The sequence below is a fragment of the Cibotium barometz genome, chromosome 31, assembly GCF_041138505.1.
Source record: "Cibotium barometz isolate CiBa-2024 chromosome 31, ASM4113850v1, whole genome shotgun sequence".
NCBI classification, from domain to species: Eukaryota; Viridiplantae; Streptophyta; class Polypodiopsida; order Cyatheales; family Cibotiaceae; genus Cibotium; species Cibotium barometz.
In genome coordinates this window covers 50641156-50655819 of record NC_141076.1, presented here as the reverse complement: position 1 = coordinate 50655819, position 14664 = coordinate 50641156, and the positions used below count along the sequence as shown (strand labels likewise).

General features: G+C 41.7%; 1 pseudogene across 1 annotated transcript; it reads right to left on the bottom strand.

The window, feature by feature from the left end:
* Positions 1 to 6225: 6225 nt before the first annotated feature.
* On the bottom strand, positions 6226 to 10767 carry LOC147620994 (uncharacterized; annotated as a pseudogene). The gene is made up of 3 exons (XR_015270045.1): positions 8155 to 10767; positions 7405 to 7992; positions 6226 to 7039 (listed from the first exon to the last, which is right to left on the bottom strand). The product of XR_015270045.1 is annotated as an uncharacterized LOC147620994 (transcript).
* Positions 10768 to 14664: the final 3897 nt, after the last annotated feature.

Genomic DNA, 14664 nt, shown 5'->3' with positions numbered 1-14664 from the left:
CTCTAACACTCTCATTCTCGCCTTGCTTGAAAGAGTAGATGTGTGCTACCGTGTCATGTTGAATTCCCATCAAGGAAAAAGCAGCAATGAATCTCTCTTCCAAAACTCGTAAAGAAGATTTGTCTGAAGCCTCTAATGCCTGAAACCAAGCAAGGGCTTTTCCCTCAATAGTGAGTCCAAATCCTTCAATTTGAGTATGCTTGTCAGCCACTTGCTCAGCTCGAACTGCTTGCCTAAATGCTGCTACATGGTCATATGGATCTCCCGACCCTTCATACTTCTTTACCAGTTTCTGAAGAGTTGATGGCCTTACTTGTCTTGAATACTCATCATAGGGCCTACGGCCTCTCACTCTCAGTGGGAATTGTTCCTCTCTTTGATAAGATGGTCCACATGCATCCAAAATTGGTGTGGATACCCTATTACCAGCCTCACCAAACCCCTCCAAAGATCTTGTCACCCGCATTTCAGGAGGTGCATTAATGGGAGGCCGAGTTGGCTCCCCTCTCCTTCGATTGTCATAGTGAGAAAGATGTTGTTGTGGTGTGACCGGTGGTCGCTCATTTGGTGTAGGACGATATCTTGGTGCTAGAGTTGGGCTACTAGCAGTGGTCCACTTGGATGTTGAAGGTCCCTCTCTAGTGAACTCTCGTAGGGAAGGAGAAACAGTTTCTCCAAGAAAGGCTGTCTCTCCTGGTTTGGCTGTATTTGTTGAGAACACTTCCATGAATAATGGTTGTCCTTTCCACGTGAGTTCCCGAATCTCTTTCCAATCTAAGGTTCGGTATTCATTGGCCCATTTATCAATTATTCAGTTTATGTGTCCTGCAAGCTTCTCAACTACCACCACCAGTGCTAGAGGAAGATCTAGCTGTGGCAATTTAGTTGTGGCATAATATCCCTCCGAAACGAGTCCTTATAGACCTCTTGAAGTGGGTCATCCTGTAAGACCTTTGTCACTAGAATTTGTCGTACAAACTCCCATTGGTTCTCAGCCCCCTGATCCATTTTTCTCTTGCCTTTCCTATCCCTTTCCAAATTTAGATCTACAAGAAGTAAATCATCTATGGATGGTTTTGAGGACTGGGCATTGGAGGGTCCAGGTATGTCCGGCTCAATGAGCCAATCATCTCTAGACTCCCTTGCGTTGGAAAGTTTTGATAAGTCTAAGAACTCGGTTTTAGAGAGCTCCCCTAATTTCTCTACATTTTTTGGATGGTAGGTGACTTCGTAGCGAACACCATCTCCACCCATGTACATGTTACCCTGGTCATTGACTAGAGGTGCTCTATCAAGTTCTGAGAAAATGTCTGCGATCTTAACAAGATACCGTTGCTGTGGATCTCTAAAGATCTCAGCTCCTTGAGCATTTGTGTAGACATATTGGAGTCTCACATTAAGTGTTAACCCCATGGTGTCGGCTTCAAATGGATTAAAAGATCTTGCGGGTGTCCTATTTGGGGCTAAGGGATGACTATTTGTCGGCCCTAGATTGTCCATGGACAATGAGCTAGTTGTTCTGGCGGAAAGGGTATCGGATTGGGATTCAGAAAGGGTTTCAGCAATATCTGCCAAATTTCCTACCGATTGGGTCCCACTTTCCTGCGTAGGTACTCTAGAAGGTGCCCTAGGCCCTATGGCAGAATCTATAAGACGTCCCGACTGCAAGTGCATAAGGTCAAATTTTTTTGGTTTTTTATGTGTTTTTTTTTTGTCTTTGTTTTTTGTTTTTTTTGGTTTTATATATATATATATATATATATGTATATATATATATATATATATATTTTACCCTACCTAACCACTAACTGCAACTAAAATGAGTATGTGTGGTGTAACTATCTATCCTATTTTTTATTATTATTTTTTTTAAATGATTTTTTTAAATGATTTTAATTTTTTACCCTTTTTTTAAATTACAAAAATTATAAATCACGCTAAAAAAATACTAATTATGCACAAAGTTACAAAAATTTTAAAAAAATGCAAGTTACACTAATTATGCAAAAAATTAAAAAAAAAGAAGAATTACAAAATATGCAAAAAGGTAGACTCCTAAAAAACACTTAATATATAGAATTTTATTTTTATTTTTATTTTTTTAATTTCTTTTTCTTTTTCTTTTATTTTCTTATGTTTTCTTCTCCTTTTGTTGTTTTTTTTGTGTTTGTTTGTTTGTTTGTTTTTTTAAAAAAAACTAATAAATTTCGTACCAATTACAAAAAATATGAATCTACTAATTTTGCACGCAATTACAAAAATAAAAATAAAAAAATCAAGCTACTTTAATTATGCAAAATTTTACAAAAATTTAAAAAATGAACAATGGATTCAAAATACAAAAATAAAAATTGTTTTTCTTTTTTTTTCTTTTTTTTAAATAAATTTATTATTCTATGATTTTTTTCTTTTTTCTTTCTTTTTTTCTATCTCTTTTTCTCTTTTTTTAAAATATATATATATATATATATATATATATTATTGTTTTGTTGTTTTTATTTATTTATTATTATTTTTTTATTTAAAAAAATACAAAACATGAAAAATTAATTTAAAAAAAATTCACCAACCTTATCCTTCACCGCTCGCCGCCTCCCGGATTCTTCGCCGGCGCGCCCAGTCGTCTTCAATGCACCGCCTCTGCTCCTCAGCTTTCAGCCGGCCTTCTCTTCCAACATCAACTCGCTTTTGCCTGCTCGCCTCACCACCGCCTCTGCTTGCCGGCCAACCTTCACAACTGCAACCTCTCCACGCCAACGGCCGCCCTTCTCTTTCGGCCGCTCTACACAGTCTCCACGCCGGCCATCTCTTTGCCCGCTTTTCTTGCAGCTACCTCTCGCCTACAGCAACGCCATCAGCCGCCTCTACGCATCCTCCACTTCGACGGCCTCTCCACGCCTCCATCGCAGACCTCCTCTTCGACGCCTTCCCACTGCCAACTGGCCGCCCGCACACTGTCGACAGCCTACAGCCTCCCACTGCAGCGCTCGATGCAGCCCCCTTCGATGCAGCGCTCAATGCAGACAACGCCACCCACACTGCAGGCTACTGCCACGTCAGTATATAAAAATATATAAGCCGCCTTCACTGCAGGCTTTCAACTGGCCGCCTTACAGATGCACGTATATATATATATATATATATATATATATATATATATATGTCTATTTTTCTTTGCTGCGCTTGATGGAGACGCCTCCCCACAAAACAACAAAACAACAAAACAATAAAAAAAAGGCCACCTCCACTACTTCCTACCTACCTCTCGCCAAACCCGTCAAAAATACAAAAACAGAAAGTACTTAAATGGCGGGATTTCTCTACCGCAATGGGTTTTTTTTTTTGCTTCTAATCAAAAAACCGAAAACACACAAGGCGCCCTTGAGATCGCACACTCAATGCCCTTGCAAACTCTACTCTAATCTACCCTAATCCACGATTTTGCAATCAATGGAGCCCTTAGTAAGAAGTAATGGTTAACACCCTTCACTAACTTAGGTGTGTGTGTTCCCCGGCAGCAGCGGCGCCATTGTTTGGGACATCATAGCATAGCGGAGGCTACACTCCAACCCACACACTTTGTCAATCCGTGAATAGTTAGCGCATAGAAACTATCCCGAATGGGAGAAGATTAGTTAACCACACACTAATGACTTCTAGTCCTACTCAATCCTTCTTCAACACTCAAGCAATCAATCTAACATATTCAACTTATCAAGATTAGGCTACACTTAAGCACAAAAATGCAACTTATGCAAAGAATCTAACATGCAAAGAGCTATCACACAAGCCTCAACTACACATCATTTCATGCACAAGCTTCATCACATGCACTCTACAATTCACAAATTAGATTTTAGCATCAAAACATCATTAAGAAATCTAGATTAGCAAGTGTGTGGGCCATAACCTCATATCATTGAAAATGTAGAGAATAGAGAGTACAAGATTGAAGCAAGAATGGAGATGGAGAGCCTTGGGAGAGCACATGAGAAGGAGCTATGGAGAAAGCTCTCTCTATGAGCCTCTCAACCAAATGACCAAAGAGTTCCCTCTAGCTCTCAAATGGACCACTTTTTATACAAAAACTCTAGAATTCCCAAAAGTTCCCATGTGGGATTATTGTCAAGCCCACTCCCACATTCATCTACAACTTGGAACTCTTTTCAAGAGCCCTAAGTGTCTTTTTTGTTGCATCCTTGTATTGATCTTCCTTCGTGCAACAAGCTTCGTTAGGCCTTGTATGGGCTGAAGCAAGCTCCAGGAGCATGGCATGACAAGATTGCTGAGTACCTTGTCACTATTGGCTTTCATATGGCAGATGCGGATCAGTCTTTGTGTGTACACAAGAGTGATAAGGGTATTGTGATCACCATCTATGTATATGATCTTATTGTTGGAGGTGACAAATTGGAAGATATTGAGCATGTCAAAAGTCTTCTCAAAAGGAAGTTCGATATGAAGGATTTGGGAGATCAAGCCTACTTTTTGGGCATTGAGGTCATTTGCACACTTGATGGTATTTGGCTGTCATAGAGACAATATGTATTAGACATAATGTCCAAGTATTGGATGGCTAGTTGTGAGCCAATCTCGGTGCCATTAGATCAAAATGGCAAGCTTAGTGCAGATGCAAGCTATGTGTTGGAGGACCCCACTATGTATAGGACAATGGTGAGGAGATTGATCTATGTCATAATTACCATGCTAGATTTGAGCTACACTGTTAGCTTAGAGAGCCAGCTTATGCAGGTTCTATGCAAACCACATCTTGACTGTATGTGACACACACTTTGGTATTTGAGGGCCACTATTGATTATGTATTGTTTTATGTAGTAGGTGTACCATTGGAGCCTTATGGGTACACAGATGTAGATTGGGCAGGTAGCATCTCAGTCAGAAGATCTACTAGTGGATTTATATTTTGATTGGAGAGTGCTGCTATGACATGGAGCAACAAGAAGCAACCCATGCTTGCCTTGTTGAGTATAGAGGCATAATACAGAGGAGTTGCAGGGGCAACATGTGAGGTAGCTTGGTTACACAAGCTACTTTTGATTTGGATTGCATGTGGAGAGAAAGGTTGTCATATATTGTGACAATCTTAGAGTATATAGTTGGCAAGAAAGCCAGTTTTCCATGCACGGATGAAACACATTGAGGTACATTACCACTTCATTAGGGAGGGAGTCTTGGCAGGCGACATCGAGTTGGCCTACGTCAGCACACAGAATCAGATCATTGACATCTTCACAAAGGCCTTGGGAACTAAGAAGCTCCACACATTTTGAGATACGCTTGGAGTACATAAGCTAGAGTTGAGCTTAAGAGGGAGTGTTGAGATGTCAAGCTCAACATGAGCTGAAGCCTGACACTCACGAGGCGCCTGTATGACCATTTGACATTTACATCACTGACGGGTTTAGTAGCTGGCACCGACATATCTTTACCATAGATTCTACAACTAGACTACACCGACTAGTCCACTCTAGTATGTGTGTTAGTCAGTTTCTCTCTTTTGTAGACCTCTTTTATTGTGAGAAGAAGAAGAACAATTTTCAGCCCGGGGCTACCAGTCAAGGGCTAACAATCAAGGGGAGTAAAATGTGGGAGCATACCATCCCTCCCCCCGCTCTTTTACCAGCCTTGACATTCTCTTAGGTTACTCTTCCCAAAGAATCAAATATTATTGCATCCTCACTATGGGGACACCTCATCAAACAGTGCAAAAAATTGGCATAGACCCCAAAACTCCTTTCTATGGGGTCATGCTCGTAGGAAACTCATAAGGAGCACTCTTGTGGTGAGTTCAAACATGATACCTTAAGATCTAATACCATATATTACTCTTTTAGGATCGAGGTGATAATTTTAGATTGTCTTGCACTCACCAATAGAAATATTAATAATTTTAACTTATGCAAAATTTTCGAAGTATAAATAAATTGGATACAAAAATTGCCACCCAATCTAGTGTAAAAAAAAAACCCATCCTGTGGTGTAATTTTCACGGCTTAAATTGAGAAAAACCGATTGTGATTTTTCCTAGCCTTGAATTTAAATAGTCAAATTTTTATCATTTTTATTTATAAAACCGACTAACCTATGTATTTTCTCTATAAAAACCGGTGGAGTTTGAAGGTCATTCTTTTTCTCACTTGTTCGAAAAAAGTCTATTTCTAACATTGACCCAATCCAGACCATGATTGTCCTCTTACACATCATTAAGATCACATATGTAATATTTAAGTTTTTACAACTCTAAAATAGAGTTGTGTTCATACATCATGTATACCAAACCATGATTTTCCTCTTATACATCATTCAGAGCACATATGTAAAAATATAAATACAATTGTACACACTTTGATGATCACCTGGACAAGAGCACGTCTCCTACAACTAATAAGAAGAGATTTTTCACATAATCAAAGTATTCCCCTTGCTTCTTTGAGATTTCTTATGGCTTTTATTAGTTATTTGAGAAACTTTTATGGCTTCTCCATGCTTTGCACACTAATATTTATACTTTGCATCTTCTGGCTTTTTCTATATTTAATGTAAATTTTTTTTTTGTAGGAAGCCACTAAGATGTATCACAGGTAGTAAGACTTCACCTCTAAAGTGAGTAATCATCTGAAAGGTGACGACGAGGTTTGATTGACTCTTCGATTCTCTCCAATATATCCAAGTTTCTCAAGTTGGAAGTACTTCTATTCCCCCTAATTTGTAGCAGTCTCTGCAGCGCCTGTTTTGATGTTGGGCGCTCTGATGGATACTGCCTAGTACACATGAGAGCCAATTTCATAAACAAAAGCACCTCTGTGTCACACCTTGAAGCTTCCACTTCAACACGCAAACTAGGGTCAAGTGCATCAAGGAACCTCTCTGGAAAGAAGCTTTTGGCCCACTTTGACATGTCAACCCCATTGTCAAAGAGTTCACTTGTCGGCTGCCTTCGAGTTAACATACAGAGTAGCACAACTCCATAGCTGTAGATGTCTCCCTTGGTTGAGTGGTGAGAAAGTGTAGCACACTCTGCAAAAGGATAACAATATAAATTTATGGTATACACTATAGTGGTATTTGAGGAATTTGGAATTTCTCCTAGGAAAGACACTTAACAAAAGGAGCAAATGCATCAATTAGCTTTCTGTTTGTCACCCGCCTAATTATGTATCTATGTATCTATATGTATGTATTAATGTGTGTTTGTGTGTTCACATACATCGACTAGCTTTCTATCTATCTAGTTGTCTATATATATATCTCTGGTTATATGTATGTATGTGTGCATGCATGTATGCATATATATGTGTGTGTGTGTGTGTGTGTATGTATATATATACATATATATGTGTGTGTGTGTGTGTGTGTGTGTGTATAAAGAGAGAGAGAGAGACCTGGTGCAATATATCCAATAGATCCCTTGAAATGGGATGCTGATGAATAGGAGGTGGTGTTGGGGGTTAGGAACTTTGCTATGCCAAAATCTGCTACATGTGCCACATTGTTCTCATCAAGAAGTATGTTGCTTGGTTTCAAATCACAGTGAATAATAGGCACATTGCACTCATGGTGCAAGTACACTAATGCTTTCCCAACATCCAGTGCTATGCTCAGAACCATCTCCCACTCCAATCGAAACGTTTGGCCTTGATTAAACAAAATCTCTTCGAGGCTTCCATTGGGCATGTATTCTAGAACTAGGACTTTCATGTCGAGATTACAGCAGGTGCTTAGAATAGGTACAAGATTTCTGTGCCTGATCTTGCCTAATGTCTCACAGTCTTTGCGGAAGATGCGCTCTAGTTCCTCAGGGTAATTTTCGAAATTGAATCTTTTTACAGCCACCATTAGTCCATCTTTTAGTATGCCCTTGTACACCTTGCTACTACCACCACTTCCCAAGAGGTTGCTTTCATCAAATCCACTTGTGGCAGCCAGAAGCTCCTCAGAAGTGACTCGAAATGAAATTTTTTCGAGTGGATCTAGGAATGAAGCAACAAGCACAAGAAAGTCAGGTTTTCAAGTGCTACTACTAGAAAAAAGCATGCTATATATATTCATATCATCAAAGCCTGCAAGCCAGTAGAGTAATGCCAATACATACTAGCTTTGGAAAGGTTCATGCGAGAGCAGCTGTGCCTTACCTTGGAAGAACCTCCTTTGCCCAACGTTTGGAAACAATTTGGATCGGATGCACCACAGGAAAGAACCACAGACGATTAGTGTGACCCCAAATACGCTACAAACGATAGGAGTAATCACCCATTTCTTAACCTCAGAATGGGTAGGCATTGCAGGGCAGCGGATAGCTAGTGGTGGGCCACAAAGCCCGGCATTATCTGAAAAGGATGCAGCTGTCAGGTTTGTGAAGAATCCTGTAGCAGGGATTGGACCCTGTAGCTGATTGTGGGAGACGTTGAAGAAGTTGAGTTTTGGTATGTCAGCAAGCGCAACAGGTATTTCTCCTGACAAGTTGTTCATGGAGAGGTCCAGGTGGAGAAGGTTCTTGAGCTTACCTAATGCTTCTGGAATTGTTCCATTTAAATTGTTGTGTGAAAGACTCAATGTTTGAAGGGAGGTGCACTCACCAAAGGTAGCAGGAATCTCACCCCAAAGCTTGTTGAAAGAAAAATCGATGTTTTGTACAAAGACCAGTTTTCCTACCTCGTTGGGTATCGATCCGGTGAGGGAATTATGAGATAAGATGAGGTTTAATTGGATGTAGGGAAGGGTGAGCAGCGAGGTCGGGATGGCACCCGTGAAGTTGTTATGTGATAGATCAATATCCTCTAAGTTATGGCAGTTGCCAAGGCTGTAAGGAATGCTCCCTTGCAATGCATTTTCCTGCAGATGCAGCTTTCTCAGAGAAGAGAGCCGGCTCAGATCAACAGAAAGGGCCCCTTGCAAGGCGTTACTTTGAAGATCTAGCTCGTAAAGCTTGGTGCATCTGGAAATCTCACCTGGGATGGGCCCTTCCAGCTGATTTCCTTGGAGGTCCAGCAATTGGAGACCAGACAGGCTCCCGATCACGCTGGGTATCATGCCGGTGATGCTGTTTCGTGCGACTTCCAAGCTTAAAATCGCCGTGGCATTGGAGAATGTCACCGGCAAGTGACCGGAGAACTGGTTGTCAGACAGATCCAACTCTTGGAGATGGGGGAGCTTTGCAAGGAAGGGTGGCAACAAGCCGCGTAATGAGTTGCTGGAGAGCTTGAGGTGCTGCAATTGTGAGCAGTTGGCGAGGGACGGCGGCAGAGGGCCGGACAAGTTGTTCTCTAGCAACACAAGGTTCTGCAGGGCGGCCAAGGATCCGACATGGGTCGGTATAGCACCCTCCAGATGGTTGACGCCCAAGTCGAGGTTGGCAAGGTTGGCAATGCTGGTTAAGGCATCCGGGATGGCCCCCCTCAGGCTGTTCATGTTTAGGAACAACAGCTCTAGATGCGACAGATTACCTAGCGTGAGAGGGATATGCCCTGTCAGTTGGTTCCCCGTCATGTACAGCTGCTCTAGATTTGCCAGCAAGCCCAGCTCTTCGGGAATGGATCCCTGCAGCTTGTTGAAAGCCAGATCCAAAAATTGCAGGCCAGAGCAGTTGCTTAGGGTGGTCGGTATCTCGCCACTGAGCGAGTTCTTCTGCAAGCCAAGATACCCCGGACTTGGGGCAACAAGTCCCTCTGAGTCCTGTGCATGTGCGCTGAAAGAGATGGCGCCCAGCTCGTGCGGAATCGCACCCGTGAATGCATTTTCTGAGAGCTCCATGAAAACCAGCCCTGAGCAGTTCTGCAGCCCGCTCGGGATCTGCCCTGTGAAGCTGTTGTTGTACAGACTGAGCACTTGCAGTGATGAGAGTTGACCTCCTAGCGAGGGCGGTAGCTCCCCGGACAGGCGGTTGGAGATGAGAGAGAGCTCCATCAACGCGGTGCAGTTGCCCAGCGTCGGCGGCAGCATGCCGGAGAGCTGGTTCGCGAAGAGGCGCAGTACGCCCAGCTGTTGCAGGCGTCCGTACTCGGCTGGGATGGAGCCCTTGAGGTTGGGGTTGATGGAAATTTCGACCTGGAATAGCTGTGAGCAGTTGGCCAGCGACGCCGGCAGCGCGCCAGTGAGGCTGTTGAACCACAAAAGCAGATATTGCAGGCTTGGCAGGTCGCCGAGAGCAGCCGGTATGCTGCCGGTGAGGTTGTTCTGAGCCAGGTTGAGGGTGTCAAGCTGGGTGCAGTTGGCCAGCTCAGCTGGTATACTCCCATGCAGCCAATTGCGGTCAAGACTGAGCTCCTGTAATTGCCATAGCCTGCTCAGAGATGAGGGGACCTCCCCAGACAGATGGTTTTGGGCCAGATTTAGCTTCTCAAGGCGTGCAGGTAGATTTGGCGGGACCCCTCCAGTTAGCACATTTTCTGACAGGTCGAGAGTTCGGAGCCAAGTGAGGTTGGCAAGAGACTCGGCGATGGCGCCTTGCAAGCCGAGGCCTGGAAGCTCCAAGCCGACCACTTTGCCTCGCCCCCCCTGTCGCAGCTCACTCCCACCCACTTGCAGTAGAACAAGGCGCCGTCGCCTGATTGGCGGGACTGGTTGCCCCAACTTGACAGCGCGTACGTGCCGTTGTTGAGGCGCCGTTTGAAGTCCGTCAGCACCGTGAGTGAAAGAGCTGCTTCGCCGCCATTATAATGGTGAGCTTGCACGGCGCCCAAGTCAACAACAGAACACAAGAACAGTAGAAGGAAGAAGTGCACACAGAAGCAGCAGCTGATGCGCATCCCTCATAATACCGGCCGGCCCCTTAATTTATACCCCAACGCCCCCACGCTCGCCTTGGTCATCACAACCATAGTCCCTTCGTGCACTTTGGATATGCTATGAGTACAAGTATGAAAAAACTACTCAAGGAAAATGACTCATGGATGAATACGATCCCCTTTTAGTGGTTCACACCAATTGGAGATATGTGCCTTGTCTTGTTCAATGGTAAGTACAAAAAGCCCCATGTTGTGCTTTTCTTCCCACTCTCTTGCTTTACCTTCATTCACGCTCAGGTGGAATGTTATGATCCATCCCACCAAGAAAATATTTCACTTTTTTGAAACCCTCTTCTTTCACGAGTCAAAAAGTCCTCTTCTCGTGCCCACTAGCTTTTCTATTTGTTTTCTCAAATCACAAAGAAATTGAGCTTAGTAAAATTAAAAAAATCATTTTAAACATCAGGCCATTTTGGGGTGATATGTGCCCCATGAATTCTATTATACTTACATTCACACAAAGAATATGTAACTAGATCACTTTTCATATGAAAGGAGTTCTGAGAAGAAGAAAGAAAATGCTTTTGTATTTGCAGCAACAACCATAGGCTTTAAGAAGAAGAAATGCTTATACTTTTAGTGATCTACATACAAAGAAAGGCTTTTCTTTTCCTAAATTTACCGAAGACTAGTTACGGTTGATGTTACATCGACCAGTCTCTTTTATGATACTTTTTAACATGTAAACTATCTCAATATTTTTTCCCTTGAAAGTTATATACAAAAAATAAAAATTTAATACTTTTTTCCCCTTAAAAGTTATTCCATCATATTATTTGAAAATCGAAGTTCCATATGTGTCCTTCATATCCATCAGGAGAGAGAGAACCTAATCTACAATTAGCTTTATTCTCAACATAATTATTAAATGCTACCAAGGTTAAAAGCTTCCATTTTATTAGTTAGTATCAGACTAACTAATGTAGTAATAGGAGACAATACTACACTTCTTGAAATAAATTTGATTGTTGTAGCACTTGGCTATTAACAAAACGATTTCCCACGTCCACCTAACCTCCCATAATAATGTTAAAAGTTGTGTTGAAAATAAACTCTACTCCAACCAAGCTTTATCCCCATAATTTGTTAGGTGGCTTTATAATTACTTCTACAAGGCGTCAGAAAGTCCTTTCCACTTAAAGGTATATGTTAATATATTCTAAATTGATCAGGTATAAATATCATTATTACACCTAATGTGCAAATTGTATCATCTTGAGAAAAAGGTCCCTTCAACGCTAATGTTAGCATGTAATAACAAAATCGCTCTCTTGACCTTCTTTTAGCGTCCGCAATTATTACACATGTTGAATTTATCATTTCAAAATGAGAGGTTTTTTTACCATTGATAACACATTTTTAACTTTTTTGATTTGCTTCCACCACCATCCTCCCTATGATAATGCCACATTGACCACATCACCCCACCAACCCACATCCACCCAATAATAATGTGTCATGAGAAAATAACTCTTTGATACTTTCTTGTTGAAAGAGAAATCCATTTTATTAGAGAATGCCTCAATAAGAAACAAAAATAAGTAGTGCCGTGTAGAAGATGTATTCTACCTTGTGGTGGGAATGAATTGTACTCATTTGTATTTTCCATGCTCAAATGTGTCTATGGATTACCTGTTTGTATTTTTCATGCTCAAATGTGTTTGCATATTACTTTATGTAATGTAAACTATAGAGCCGTGATAACTTTTGAAATGTAGTGAATGAATGCTTACAAAATAAAAATGTTCCAAGAATGAAAAAAAGCCTCGATATAATTTTATTGGCACTCGCAACATTTTCATGAAAATCAATTGTTTATGGGGTCTTAATATTGCCATCAAATTTTGACATAAATATCAAGAGTAATACGAATGCTATAAATTTTTTATCATTGTATCCATTCCACCCATTGCTTTTGATTTTATCCTTAAAACCTTGATTAACTAAAAGACCAAGAAATTTACAAGACAAATTGAAGACAAAGTTCAAAGAGCCAAAATGAATCTTCATATTTATCATATTAAATCATGAATAAGTATAAGGATACTTGTGAGCCCCCTACCTCGAACTTCTTGGCATGCCTAGCTGGCCTTGTCATTGGGTCTTGACATTCCATTTTCAAGCCCAAGTGAGTAATCTAAACTCAAAATCTTGTGGACACTGGATTAACAACGTTTTTCTTTCTTGCTTATACAAATACTTCAACAACTTGAGATGCAAGCTACATGCTATACTATGTCAATGAAATATCCACTTCTAATTCAAAGCTTTTAAAATCTATCATATCCATAAGGAAAAGCACCAAGCTCATCCAACCCACCCTCAGTTTTAGTACATCAGCCACCCACCATGCTTTCCTGTCAATTATTACTCCATGATGACACTTGACAATCATGGTAAACCCAGCCAATGAACCCTACACCTACACTACTATAGGTGGGCCTTTATTGATGCCTTTTCTAATGGAAATGAACATGTAAAAGAATCTTAAAAGGCTACTCACTATTGGTTACGAGCCAGATTGGGGGTAGAGGGACTATTGTTGAAGCGTTGGGATGAGTGTGAGCGTGGTGTTCCCTCACAACTAGAAATGGGTGCGCGCTCACACGAACCACCATGGCAACAACTCGATGAGCGATCTCCTCTTCCATGGCTCGAATCAGTCGAGCGAGCCATGGGCGGGGTGTCCATCACTTGTGTGATGGTGGGCTATAATGGTTGTGCAAAAGTGCCATCCCTTCACCCAAAGTTTGCTTGAGACATAGCCCTTTACTCGCGGCTCAAGATGAAATTAAAAAGCTCTTTGGGAGATATTCACTGTAGAGTAGGCACGATGATGGAGATATTGGGGCTATATGCAGGTGTGTCATTTGGTGTGCAATCCATCGTCTACACACACAAACATATTGGGGCTATATGCAGGTGTGCCATTTGGTGTGCAATCCATGGTCTACACACACACAAATAAAGGTGGTTATCTATATGATTATGCAAGTGTATAGTGTTTGGGGCATACGTGTGTGGCATCATTGTGTCCATGCTTCTAGCATGACTCTAAGGAGAGGAGCATGGTCGTGAAGGATCTACCTACGCAAATCCCACATCGAGGGGGCAACTTCAACAGCAAGTAGATGCATACAAAAACAAACCAGGGCAATGCAATTAGGGCACTTTTTACCAGAGAGAAAGTAAGCTAATTGGAGTCTCGAGGGATGGCTTGTAGCATGAGAGACCAAGAGAGAGCTTGAGCTTGTGAGAGTAAATCAGTGGAAACCCTACAAAATAAACATAAACAAGACATATTAGCAAAACTGTGAAATCACATATACACACACACCCCACACGACACACACACACAATCAAAAGTCAGGGGCGGAAGGGCTATCTACTAGATCTACAGTCTCGAGGGAGATCTTGCAGCATGAGAGACCAAGGGTAAAAGGCAAGGGCTATCTACTAGCTCTGGAGTCTTGAGGGAAGGCTTGTAGCATGAGAGACCAAGGAGAACTTGTGAGAGTAAATCAATGGAAACCCTACAAAACAAACACAAACACAAACAAAACATGCTAGAAACATTGAAAGAGCGGGTCTACACCCAGACACCACACATACACACACACACACACACACACACACACACACAATTAGAAGCAAGAGCAAGGGGAAGGACTTAGGTTAATCCCTAAGAGATGGGGGGTAGGTGCAGAGAGGGTCGCACCTTCTCCACAAGCTATTTCTCCCAAAACTACAAAAACACAAAAAATGTGGATAAGTGACTTGGCATCGATCTGTTAAAAATCCCCAAAGTCAAAATAAGCATCCAAAAAGCCGTCAAAAAAGCATTGGAAAAAGTGTCAA